This window comes from Lynx rufus, unplaced genomic scaffold (assembly GCF_022079265.1).
Source record: "Lynx rufus isolate CCGP_SWC_20201006 ecotype Redwood Valley unplaced genomic scaffold, mLynRuf1.p SCAF_2, whole genome shotgun sequence".
NCBI lineage: Eukaryota > Metazoa > Chordata > Mammalia > Carnivora > Felidae > Lynx > Lynx rufus.
In genome coordinates, this window is record NW_025814834.1 from 215,536,962 (window position 1) to 215,548,539 (window position 11,578).

At 46.3% G+C, this 11,578-nt stretch overlaps 1 protein-coding gene across 4 annotated transcripts in view; it reads right to left on the minus strand.

Annotated features, from left to right (window-relative positions):
- Positions 1–729, minus strand: part of KIF1B (kinesin family member 1B) — a 146,755-nt gene extending 146,026 nt beyond the window's left edge. For 2 of the 4 annotated variants that reach the window (XM_047083099.1, XM_047083101.1), the window contains exon 1: positions 671–729. The gene's annotated coding sequence lies outside the window, so the exon portion shown is untranslated. Of the gene's footprint in view, positions 1–178; positions 305–670 lie in introns of those variants that run through there. The other 2 variants (XM_047083098.1, XM_047083100.1) reach the window with 2 other exon arrangements.
- Positions 730–11,578: the final 10,849 nt, after the last annotated feature.

An 11,578-nucleotide genomic window follows, 5' to 3' on the forward strand; every position in this document is an offset into this window, starting at 1 on the left:
CAATATGGCTGCCAGAATAATCCCGAGCTGCTGCTCGACGCCGAGACCACACCAGCCTTCGTCGCGGCTGGCCAGCATCCCGCACGCCCCCTCCCTTCCACCGCGCTCCTCTCCAGTCCTCGCGCCCTCGGCGCCCCCACCCCCCCGCCACCCTCCACCTCGCCGAGCCCCTTCCTACCTCCATCTGGCAAAGGGGCACAACCACAGTCCCAGTGTCAGCCCCGATGCCAACCCCAACGGGGGCGAGGGGAGAGGGGATGGGGGAAACGAGACCGGAGGGGCTTCCAGGCCGAGCAGCGCCCGCTCCGCGGAGCTGCAGTGTGCGCAGAGAGCGCAGGCAAAACAGACCCACGGCGGCGGGCAGGCTGACCGCTGGGCACAGCCGGGGCCCGGCAGCTCAGGGGAAGCGGAGGGAAGGTGCGGGTCACTGCGGGGGACCCAGCAGGCCGCTGGACCCGAGCCCGGGGGCTCGCCGGCCCAGGGAGGGTCCCCAGCCCCACCCCACCCCACCCCAGTCCGCGCCCCGCTGGGGCGGCGCGGCTCCCGCCCCGCCCGGCCCTTCCTCCGCTCAGACCCCGCCCGGTCCCGGCCCGGCCTGCCCCTCCCCCCCGGACGGCCCCCTCCCCAGCCCGGCGGCGGCGAGCCGGCCGCTGCCCGCCCCCCGCCTTACCTCAGCCGCGCTACGGACCGACGGGCGGACGGGCGGGCCGGGTCAGCAGGCGACACGGCGCGCGGGGGCGCGGGGGGCCCGGCACCGAAGCGCCTCAGCGCGAGCAGCGGCCGCCGCGAGCCGCAGGGCACCGCTCCGCAGCCCCATCACGCAGCGGCCCGGCGCCGCATGGAGGGCCGCGGCGCGGGGAGGGCGAGGACACGGGACGCCGGGGCGCGGCGGCGACGGAGCCGGCGGTGGCGGCTGCAGCGGACGGGGAGCGGCTCGGACTCGCGCTGGCGCCTCCCAGGGCTGCCGCCGTCTGACTGACCCGCGTCGGTCCTCGCGAAGCTCCGCCCGCGGCCGCCCGCGCCGGACACCGCCCCGAGCCCGGCCACCGCTCGTCACCTCGGCCCGCCCCGACGTCCGCGATTGACGCGGGGGACAGCCAATCGGAGCTTAGAGCTCGAGGCTGCCGGCCAATCGCAGGGTGAGCCGGAGAGAGATTGGGGCGAGGAGCTGCGGAGATGCCGGGGCGCCTCCTGGTGGCCCAGGAGCCGGCGGGGGTGCGGGGCTACTGGGCTTGCGGGGTTGGGGAGGCCGGCTCCCAGAGTCCCCTCCCGGTTGACCCGCGAAGGACGTTAGTCGGCAGCAGTCGCGCCCGGCCCACCTGATGATCCACCTTGAACAAAGCTTGGCCAAGTGGGGCGGGGCGGGACTGTGGGGACCTGACGCCTTCGGAGGGGCTGAGATGCATATGGGAGGCAGCCGAGTGTGCAGTCATTGTCCGTTTGGAAAGCTTCTCACACGTTGAAGCCGCCGAGCACGGCGCAGTCGGAATTGAAACACGCAGAGGGATGAGTGTATTATCCCGCAGCAAGCTTTCCGGCCTATTCTTATCGAGCCCGATCACAACACCTCCCACACGCCACCTTGGGAGAAAAGGCGGAATGAGTAATGGAAAAGCATGACTTAGTGGGCATTCCACTCGTCTCCTTGGGAGACCGCGTAAGGGCCGTGAGTAAAGGAACAAAATGCTTTGTATCGTCTCTGAGCTAATGACCCGAACTCCCCTCTGGGAGATGCCCTTGGAGAGGGGGGTTGTTGGAATTCAGCAACCCGGACAACACAAACAGTCTAGTAGCGATTTTTTAAAAAATCAGATTTAGATTCAGCTCAAAAGGCAAAGCCCACAACTGTTCGTGAGCGGTCCAATTCAGTACTTAATGAAATACAATAGTCAACAGCATATATGTGCAATTATCATGCCAAGCACTATTATTTTATTAGGTTGTGAAATGCTTTCCTATTTACTAACAGACAATGAAGGTAAAATACGATTTCACCCTGAATTCAATACAGTTTTGGATGTACAAAGCCTTACTTATAAGCAGACACTAAAACACCGAAATTAATTTCCTACACTAATGATTTTGGAAAATCCCCATCCCCACTAAAGTCCTCATACTCTCTATCCAGTCAACATTTATTGAACGTTTCTCATTTTATTTAGAATTTCAGCTCCACCTACCTGCAAAAGGATTTGACATAACTTCCCTGGAAGTATAAAAGCAATAAATCTTTATAACATTAACATAGGAGTAAAGTTAATAATTAAAAAAAAAACAACAACAACAAAAGCCTGTATGAATAAGCCGGGTGCATAGAAAGAAAAGTAATATTAAAAAGCAGAGTCAGGGAATGTGCCACCGCTGAGCACAAAACTCAGCTCTTAGCTTCCTGAAAGCCAGAAGAAAAATGAAATTCCAATGGGCTAATGAACAGAAGTTCATCAGTTCATCAGCAGACATCAACTTTTTCCTTGTTTGGAGCTCTTTGTGTAAGTACTATGATAAGTACCATGGAGAGTTACAAATACCTGGACGGTAGTTAATCTTGTCTGAGCTCTCAATGGAGCTCAATCTAAAAAGAATCTAAAACCTGGTGAAGGGAATGTGGTGGCCATCAGCACTGAAATTAAGCAAAACACACTGAGAAGGGTCAATAGAGGCAGGTAAGGCTTCAAGGCCAAAACAGCCGGCGCTGCATCAGCCTTTTTCTCCTTTGATAGATGAAGTCACTCTGCAGAGCCATTCAATTTCTCAGATTACAGATTTTGTACAAAAGTACCTTTTATAAACTGTCAAGTTCTAGAAAATTGAATTTAGCCATGGCCCCATTGGGTTATCCCTAGAATGTAAAAAGAACAACATCAAAAGATCTATTAATGGGGTGCCTGGGTGGCTCAGTCAGTAGAGTATGCAACTCTTGATTTTGGGGTTATGAGTTCAAGCCCTGGGTTAGGGCTAGAGTTTGCCTTAAAAAAAGAAAAGAAAAGAGAAGGAAAAGGAAGGAAGGAAGGAAGGAAGGAAGGAAGGAAGGAAGGAAGGAAGGAAAGGAAAGGAAGAAAAGAAAGAAGAAAAGAATGAATGAAAGAAAGAAAGAGAAAAAGGAAGGAAGGAAGCCTGAGTACTGGATGACTCAGTTGGTTCAGCATCTGATTCTTTTTTTTTTTAACGTTTATTTATTTTTGAGACAGAGAGAGACAGAGCATGAACAGGGGAAAGGTCAGAGAGAGGAAGACACAGAATCTGAAACAGGCTCCAGGCTCTGAGCTGTCAGCACAGAGCCCGATGTGGGGCTCGAACTCACGGACCGCGAGATCACGACCTGAGCCAAGGTCGGCCACTTAACCGACTGAGCCACCCAGGCACCCCCAGCATCTGATTCTTGATTTCTACTCCAGTCGTGATCTCATGTTTCACAGGTTCAGGCCCCACATCGGACTCCAGGCTGACAGTGTGGAGGCTGCTTGGGATTCTCTCTCTCTCTCTCTCTCTCTGCCCCTCCCCTGCTCATGCTCTCTCTCACTCAAAAAAATGTATTTTATTTATTTAATTATTTAATTAATTAAACTTTAAAGACATTAATGTGATGCATATACCCCACTACTACAACTATAAATAAGGTTTCTGGATCAAGATCAACATACAGGGACGCCTGGGTGGCTCAGTCGGTTAGGCGTCCGACTTCAGCTCAGGTCATCATCTCACGGTCCAGGGATTCAAGCCCTGCGTCGGGCTCTGTGCTGACAGCTCAGAGCCCGGAGCCTGTTTCAGATGCTGTGTCTCCCTCTCTCTGACCCTCCCCCGTTCATGCCCTGTCTCTCTCTGTCTCAGAAATAAATAAACATTAAAAAAATAAAAAAAATTAAAAACATACAAAAAGCCAAAGTGTTCTGTTTCATTAGGAATAGCCAATTAGAAAATGTGATTTCAAAAGATCCCATTAAATATAACAGTAAAACTATTAAATATATAAGGTTAAGTTGACAAAAGATAAGCAAGACCCATATGGAAAAAAAATTATACAGATGTATTGGTGAAACACATTAAAGGATACCTAAGTATCATGGCAACATTTTTCTGGAACTGTCTTATAAGGCAAGGGAAACAAAAGTAAAAATAAACTATTGGAACTACATCAAAATAAAAAACTTCTGCACAGCAAAGCAAACAATCAACAAAACTAAAAGACAGCCTATTGAATGGGAAAGATATTTGCAAATGGCATATCTGATAAAGGGTCAGTACCCAAAATATATAAAGATTTTATACAACTCAATACCAAAGAGCCAAATAATCCAATTAAAAAGTGGGCAAAACACATGAACAGACATTTCTCCAAAGGACATACACGGGCACCAGCTGGCTCAGTTGATGGAACTTGCAACTCTTGATCTGGGGTTTGTGAGTTCAAGCCCCACCTTGGGTGTAGAGATTGCTTAAAAATAAAATCTCTTGGGGGGCACCTGGGTGGCTTAGTTGGTTAAGTGTCTGACTTCGGCTTAGGCCATGATCTTGCGGTTGGCAGGTTCAAGCCCTACGTCGGGCTTTGTGCTGATAGTTCAGAGCCTAGAACCTGCTTTGGCTTCTGTGTCTCCCTCTCTCTCTGCCCCTCCCCCATTCATACTCTGTCTGTCTCTCTCAAAAATAAATGTTAAAAAAATTTTTTTAAATTTTTTTTAACGTTTATTTATTTTTGAGACAGAGAGAGACAGAGCATGAATGGGGGAGGGTCAGAGAGAGGGAGACACAGAATCTGAAACAGGCTCCAGGCTCTGAGCTGTCAGCACAGAGCCTGACGCGGGGCTTGAACTCACAGACTGTGAGATCATGACCCGAGCCGAAGTCGGCCGCTTAACTGACTGAGCCACCCAGGCGCCCCTAAAAAAAATTTTTAATAAAAAAGTAAAATCTTTTTAAAAAAAAGACATAAAGATAGCCAACAGACACATGAAAAGATGCTCAACATCATTCATCATCAGGGAAATACAAATCAACACCACAATTAGATATTACCTCACACCTGTCAGAATGGCTAAAATCAAAAACACAAGAAGCAAAAAGTGTTGGCGAGGATGTAGAGAAAAAGGAATCCCCATGCACTGTTGGTAGGAATGCAAACCGGTGCAGCCACCGTGGAAGACAGTATGGAGTTTCCCCAAAAATTAAAAATAGAATTACCATATGATCCAGTAAATCCACTGCTGGGTATTTACTCAAAGAATACAAAAACACTAATTCAAAAGGATACATATACCCCTTTGTTTATTACAGTGCTATTTATAACAGCCAAATCTAAAACAGCAGCCCAAGTGTTCATCAGCTGATGAATGAATAAATAAAATGTATGTACATACATACACACACACACACACACACACACACACACGATGGAATATTACTCAGCCATAAAAAAGAATGAAATCTAGCTATTTACAACAATATGGATGCATCTAGAGAGTATAATGCTAAGTGAAATAAGTCAGTCAGAGAAAGACAAATACAATTTTACTCATATGTAGAATTTAAGAAACAAAACAAACAGGGGCACCTGGATGGCTCAGGTGGTATACTATGCAACTCTTGATCTCAGAGTCATGGGTTCAAGCCCTATGTTAGGGGTAGAGTTTACTTTTTTTAAAAAAAGAAAGAGGGCAGGGTTGGCTCAGCATCTGACTCTTGATTTCGGCTCAGGTCATGATCTCATGGTTCGTAGGTTCGAGCCCCAAGTCAGGCTCCATACAGACAGTGCAGAGCCTGCTTGGGATTCTTTCTCTCTCCCTCTCTCTCTGACCCTTGCTCTCTCTCTCTCTCTCTCTCTCTCTCTCTCTCAAATAAATAAGAAGGAAGGAAGAAGGAAGGAAGGAAGGGAGGAAGTCTTAACTACAGAGAACAAACTGATGACCAGCAGAGGTGAGGTGAGTGGGGAGATGGGTGAAATGTGTGAATGGGATTAAGAGTACACTTCTTGTGATGAGAACTGAGCGATATATAGGATCGCTGAATCCCTACACCATATACCAGAAGTGAAATGTAACAGGGTACGTTTATGATACTGGAATTAAAATAAAATTAAATACATCAAAATAAAAAAATAAAAATTCATCCAGTCACTAAAAATAGAGGGAGATAGTCCTACATTTGGACAGGAAAAAATATTATCAGATTGTCAATCCTCTCCAAGTTTAATCTGTAAACTTAATTAATGTAATTTCAGTGAATGCTCCAACAGGATTTTTCATGGAATTTGACAAGGTGATGATAAAATTCAAATAATAAATCTATTTCGTGTCCATTTAAAAAATTCATATGCTAGAACGAAGACAAGATTATCCACGGCAATTTTTAAGAACGAGATGTGGGGACTTGCCCATAAGTTAGCAAGATTTTCTGTAGCATCATCGTAATTAGAATTCTGTTGCACTGGCACAAGAATATACAAGTCCGGAAATGGAACAGAATAAAGTCCAGACCACATGCATATGGCAATACAACATGTGACAGCATTGGCATTACAAATCAGTGGGAGAATGGTAAACTATACATGATAATAAATGATGCTGGAATAATCATTTACCTATACAGTGAAAAATGTGATGCTTATATCACACCATATAAAAAATAAATTTCAGGTGGAATGCAAGCCTGAATCAGAAAAACAAAGCTTTAAATATTTCAGTAGGAAATATAAAATATTTTATGATGATGAATGAAGAAAAAAAAATTTTTTTTAATGTTTATTTATTTTTGAGAGAGCTAGAAAGACAGAGTGAGGGAGGGGAGGGGCAGACAGAGAGGGAGACACAGAATCCGAAGCAGGCTCCGGGCTCTAAGCTGTCAGCGCAGAGCCCAATGCGGGGCTCAAATCACGAACTGTGAGATCATGACCTGAACCAAAATCAAGAGTCCATGCTAGTCGGTTAAGCGTAGGACTCTTAATTTCAGCTCAGGTCATGATCTCATGGTTTGTGAGACCAAGCCCTGCGTCCAGCTCCATGCTGTCAGCATGAAGCCTGCTTGGGATTCTCTCTCTCCTTCTTTCTCTCTTTGCCCCACCCCTGCTCATGTGTACTCTCTCGCACGCAAAATAAACAAATAAATAAACATTTTAAAAAAAGAATATTCCTTTTTTAAAAAATCTGTTTTATTTATAGGGCGCGTGGCTGGCTCAGTCTGTAAAGCATGCGACTTGTAATCTCAGGGTCATGAATTCAAGTCGCACGTTGGGTGTGGAGCCTACTTAAAAACAAAACAAAAAGAAAAATAAAAACTTTAGGGGTACCTGGGTGGCTCCGTTGGTTAAGCGTCCGACTTTGTCTCGGGTCATGATCTCATGGCTCATGAGTTTCAGGCCTGTGTCAGGCTCTGTGCTGACAGCTCAGAGCCTGGAGCCTGCTTCGGATTCTGTGTGTGTCTCTCTCTCCATGCCCCTCCCCTGCTTGTTCTCTCTCTATCTCTCAAAAGTAAATAAACACGGAAAAAAAATTTTTAATTAAAAAAGAATCTTTACTTATTTATCTGAAATAAAGTCTACACCCAATGTAGGGCTCAAACTCATGACCCTGAGATCAAGAGTTACACGCTCCACCAGCTGAGCCACCCAGACGCCCCCAATAAGGAAAAATATTTTAAACACGAAACAAACGCTAAACAAAAAAGACAGATTAATTTGGCTATAATTTTAAAAAACAAAACACTTATATACAACAAAAGATACCATAAAACAAAGGAAACAACAAACCATAGATTGGACAAATATGTTTGCACCAACCATAACCTGCAAAGCGGTCAGAATATAAAAGAAATCCAATCGATTTACAATAATATAAACCAATATGAAAAATAGAAACAACCTAACAGAAAAACAACGTGCAAAGGGACATGAGTAGGCAATTCACAGAAGAATGGAAAGACGCTTAAATCATGGAAATGAGACACCACGCCAAATCCAGCAAATTGCCAGACATGGAAAATGTAACAATACCAAGAAATGGAAGGGAAGGCAACGGGACGGCTATTTTGGAAAATCTGTTAGCAGCCAGGCAAACAGTAGATGAGCACAGTCCCGTAACCCACCAATTCTTTTTCCAGTAGATACTTTAAGGAAAGTCTCGCACAGGTAGGTAAGGAAACAGGTCCAAGGATGTGGACTTTGCAATGTTGTTTGCCATAGGGAAAAATCGAAACGCCCATCAACAAGAGGATGGATGAATAAATTGTGATATAGTCATACGATGGAATGCTATGCGGCAACTAAAGTCAATGGTCCGGACCTACATTGAACCACGCATCTGCAGCAGTCACGGCCCAGTTAGAAAATATAAACCATGGTAGCCGTGACAAACACAGGAGATTTTTTTTTTTTAGTTTATTTATTTATTTTGAGAGAGAGGGGAGGAGAGAGAGAACGAGAGGGGCAGAGGGAGAGGGAGAGAGAATCCCAAGCAGGCTCTACACTGACAGCAGGGCTTGAACCCACGAACTGCAAGATCATGACCTGAGCTGAAGCCAACAGTCACACGCCCAACCGTCTGAGCCACCCAGGCGCCCCAAACGCAGGAGGTTTAATAGAGGAATTGGTGGGGCGCCTGGGTGGCTCAGTCGGTTAAGCGTCTGACTTGGGCTCGGGTCATGATCTCACAGTCTGTGAGTTCGGGCCCCGCATCGGGCTCTGTGCTGACAGTGCGGAGCCTGCTTGGGATTCTCTGTCTCTCTCCTTCTCTCACTGCCCCTCCCCCCGTCAATATAAATAAATAAACTTCAAAAAAGAAAAGAAACTATTTCAGCGTTTAAAAATGGCGTTTGCCCAAAGGCATCCCAACTGCGACCCCACCAGTAATCCTCTGCGGGCTGGGTCAGCACCTGGATCCGAGGGGCCAGGACTCCCCCGCGGCAGCTGGGCGAGCAAGAGGGGCCGAGTGGGCGGGAGGCCATAAGCCATAATCCTCTCTCTGACCTGGTTTTACGATGCGCTGGTCGAACAGCCTGTACTGTGAAAGGTCACTGCGTCTTGGCCAAACAGTTGGCCTTCCTGACTCAGAGTCCATATTTGTTCAAAACTGCCACATGCAGCCACTTGCACTGATGAAAATGCAGGAAGAGCCCGCTTTTACCTCTGGGAGAATTAAGACCGCAGTCCTCTGTAGGACGATCCAAGCCCATGAAGAGAATTATCTTCCGTTTATTTTAACCAAGGTCAGGTAACACATGTACTTAAGTCTTGGATCATGTTGCACATTTAAAAATAGAACTGCTTATATGTTTAGACTTAGGAGGCTACTGTGTTGAAGCTAGAAAATATCTGTGTTTTTAATACAAAGTCCTTGTAAATATTAATGAACATCTGTTTGGCATAAGTATGGGTGTACAGATGTATTAAACCCTGTATGAAATAACAACAATACAGGGGCGCCTGGGTGGCTCAGTCGGTTAAGTGTCTGACTTTGGCTCAGGTCATGATCTCACAGTTTACGAGTTCGAGCCCGGCATCGGGCTCTGTGCTGACAGCTGAGAGCCTGGAGCCTGTTTCAGATTCTGTGTCTCCCTCTCTCTCTGCCCCTCCCCAGCTCATGCTCTGTCGCTCTCTCAAAAATAAATAAAGATTTAAAAAAAAATTTTTTTAAATGTAAAAGTCACGTGTAAGATCTCAGAAAACGTAGCTACCTGACAACATTTGGATCCAAGGGATTTTGCCTATCTCTAAAAGCCAAGTGAATGCAAAAAGTGAACTCTGATACTGCCTGGAATAGTCAAAATCATGCTGCAGGATGCAAACACAATTCTAGAAAAGTACTTTCAAAAATACATTGAGTAGGACAAAGCTTACACCTTTGAAAATCAGTTTCTAGTCTTCTAGACAAGAAGAAAGAGGGAAAAAAAAGTCTTTGCCTGGGGAGCACATTTTCTGAAGTTCCTAAAGGCAAGAGAAAAATCCATTGGGGTCATTTTTCTTTTTTCCTTTTCCTCCAATGTTCAATTATAATGAAATGAGTCCGTTTACAAGGAATGTATACATCATAGTGTAAGTTACCACAGTTGCCAAGATCACCCTGGCCCTGAGGACCCCATAGTAAATACCAAACAATCCATGCGGAAGTAATGAATCAAGGACCAAACACTGATATTTTTGCAAAGACTAAGAGAATGGGAAATTTTAATTTGGTGTGTTCCCTTACTTCCCCACGATTAGTGCAAGGTTTTCTTTTAATCAGCTGCTGGCTCTTTGCGAACACAGTCAGCTGTAATCAGCATGTCTGGCTGTTTGCCCCGGTCATGACTGGGCAATCTATCATTTCAGCCAGATAAGAATACTCTGCATAGATTCCCCTCCTCTGAATTGCAGCTTATGTACGCATCGTGCTTCTGTAACAGGCATTTTTTACTAATTAGGGACAACCTTGTATCAATTAACTTTGGTCTTAAAGCCATGATTAAAGAAACCAAATCGTCGTTTCTGGGCGTTGCTGTGCCAGTGACAGATGGCCCCGGCACATGGGCAGAAGACGGTGCTTGAAATGGGCTTCCTGCGGCTCCAGAGAGTACAGCCCACAGGAGGGATGCCTGGGACACGACAATAGGGACGGTCTGGGCAAAATGGAGAGCTGGGAGCACAATGCCCACAGCTCAACAGTGCTCAGCAGAGGTAGGATATCTCAAATGACCCCACCGTCTCCACCTTTCCTGAATCCCCAGTCCAAGGAGACTCCCCTCAAGACATAGCCCTCCCCAAGGCTCCAGCTCTCGGACAGTGTCTCTAGGAAATTGCATTTTCTTACCCTCGCATATAGCATAACCACCTGAGATGAATATCTAATTCATGCTGAAAACGCATCTCCTGGGAAGAGGGAGTAGAGAGGGGTTGAGGGCACGTGGTCTTTTCAGTCCGGCTGTTTGGATTCTAATTCTGTCACTTGCTCTGTGCCCTTGAGCACATAACCCTTGGTTTTCTCATCTCTAAAATGGGAATGAAGATAATGCCTTATTCGCTCTTCACGATGTGAGAACCAGAGGAGATGTAAGTGTAAAGCACGATGCCTGGGGCGCCATCATGTTACTAATATACTGACTTTAGGGGGGTGTGGCTGGCTCAGTCACCTAAGCATCTGACTTCAGCTCAGGTCATGATCTCATGGTTCCTGAGTTTGAGCCCCCCATGGGGCTCTGCAATGACAATGCGGAGCCTGCCTGGGATTCTCGCTCTCTCCCTCTCTCTCTGCCCCTCCCCAACTTGCTTGCCCTCTCTCTCGTTCTCTCTCTCAAAATAAATGAATAAACTTAAAATAAATTTTTTTAAATAATTTGATTAACAACAACAATGATAATGAAGCCATGGTCTCATCAAGTCAAGAAATGACCTCATTGAATCTTTATTCTCTCTCTCCTTCTCTCTCCCTGAATGACCCCCCATCATGCCTTTGCTTTGGTTCCTGTCTACACATTACAGAGTCATAGCAGCTAAAACGCTATAGTGAAATAAATCTGCTTCATTCTGGCTGTGGGATCATGGGCAAGTCAATGCCTCTAGACTTTGGTTTTTGATCGATTAGAGCAGATGAATTCTAAAGTAAGTCTAGGTTCAACTATC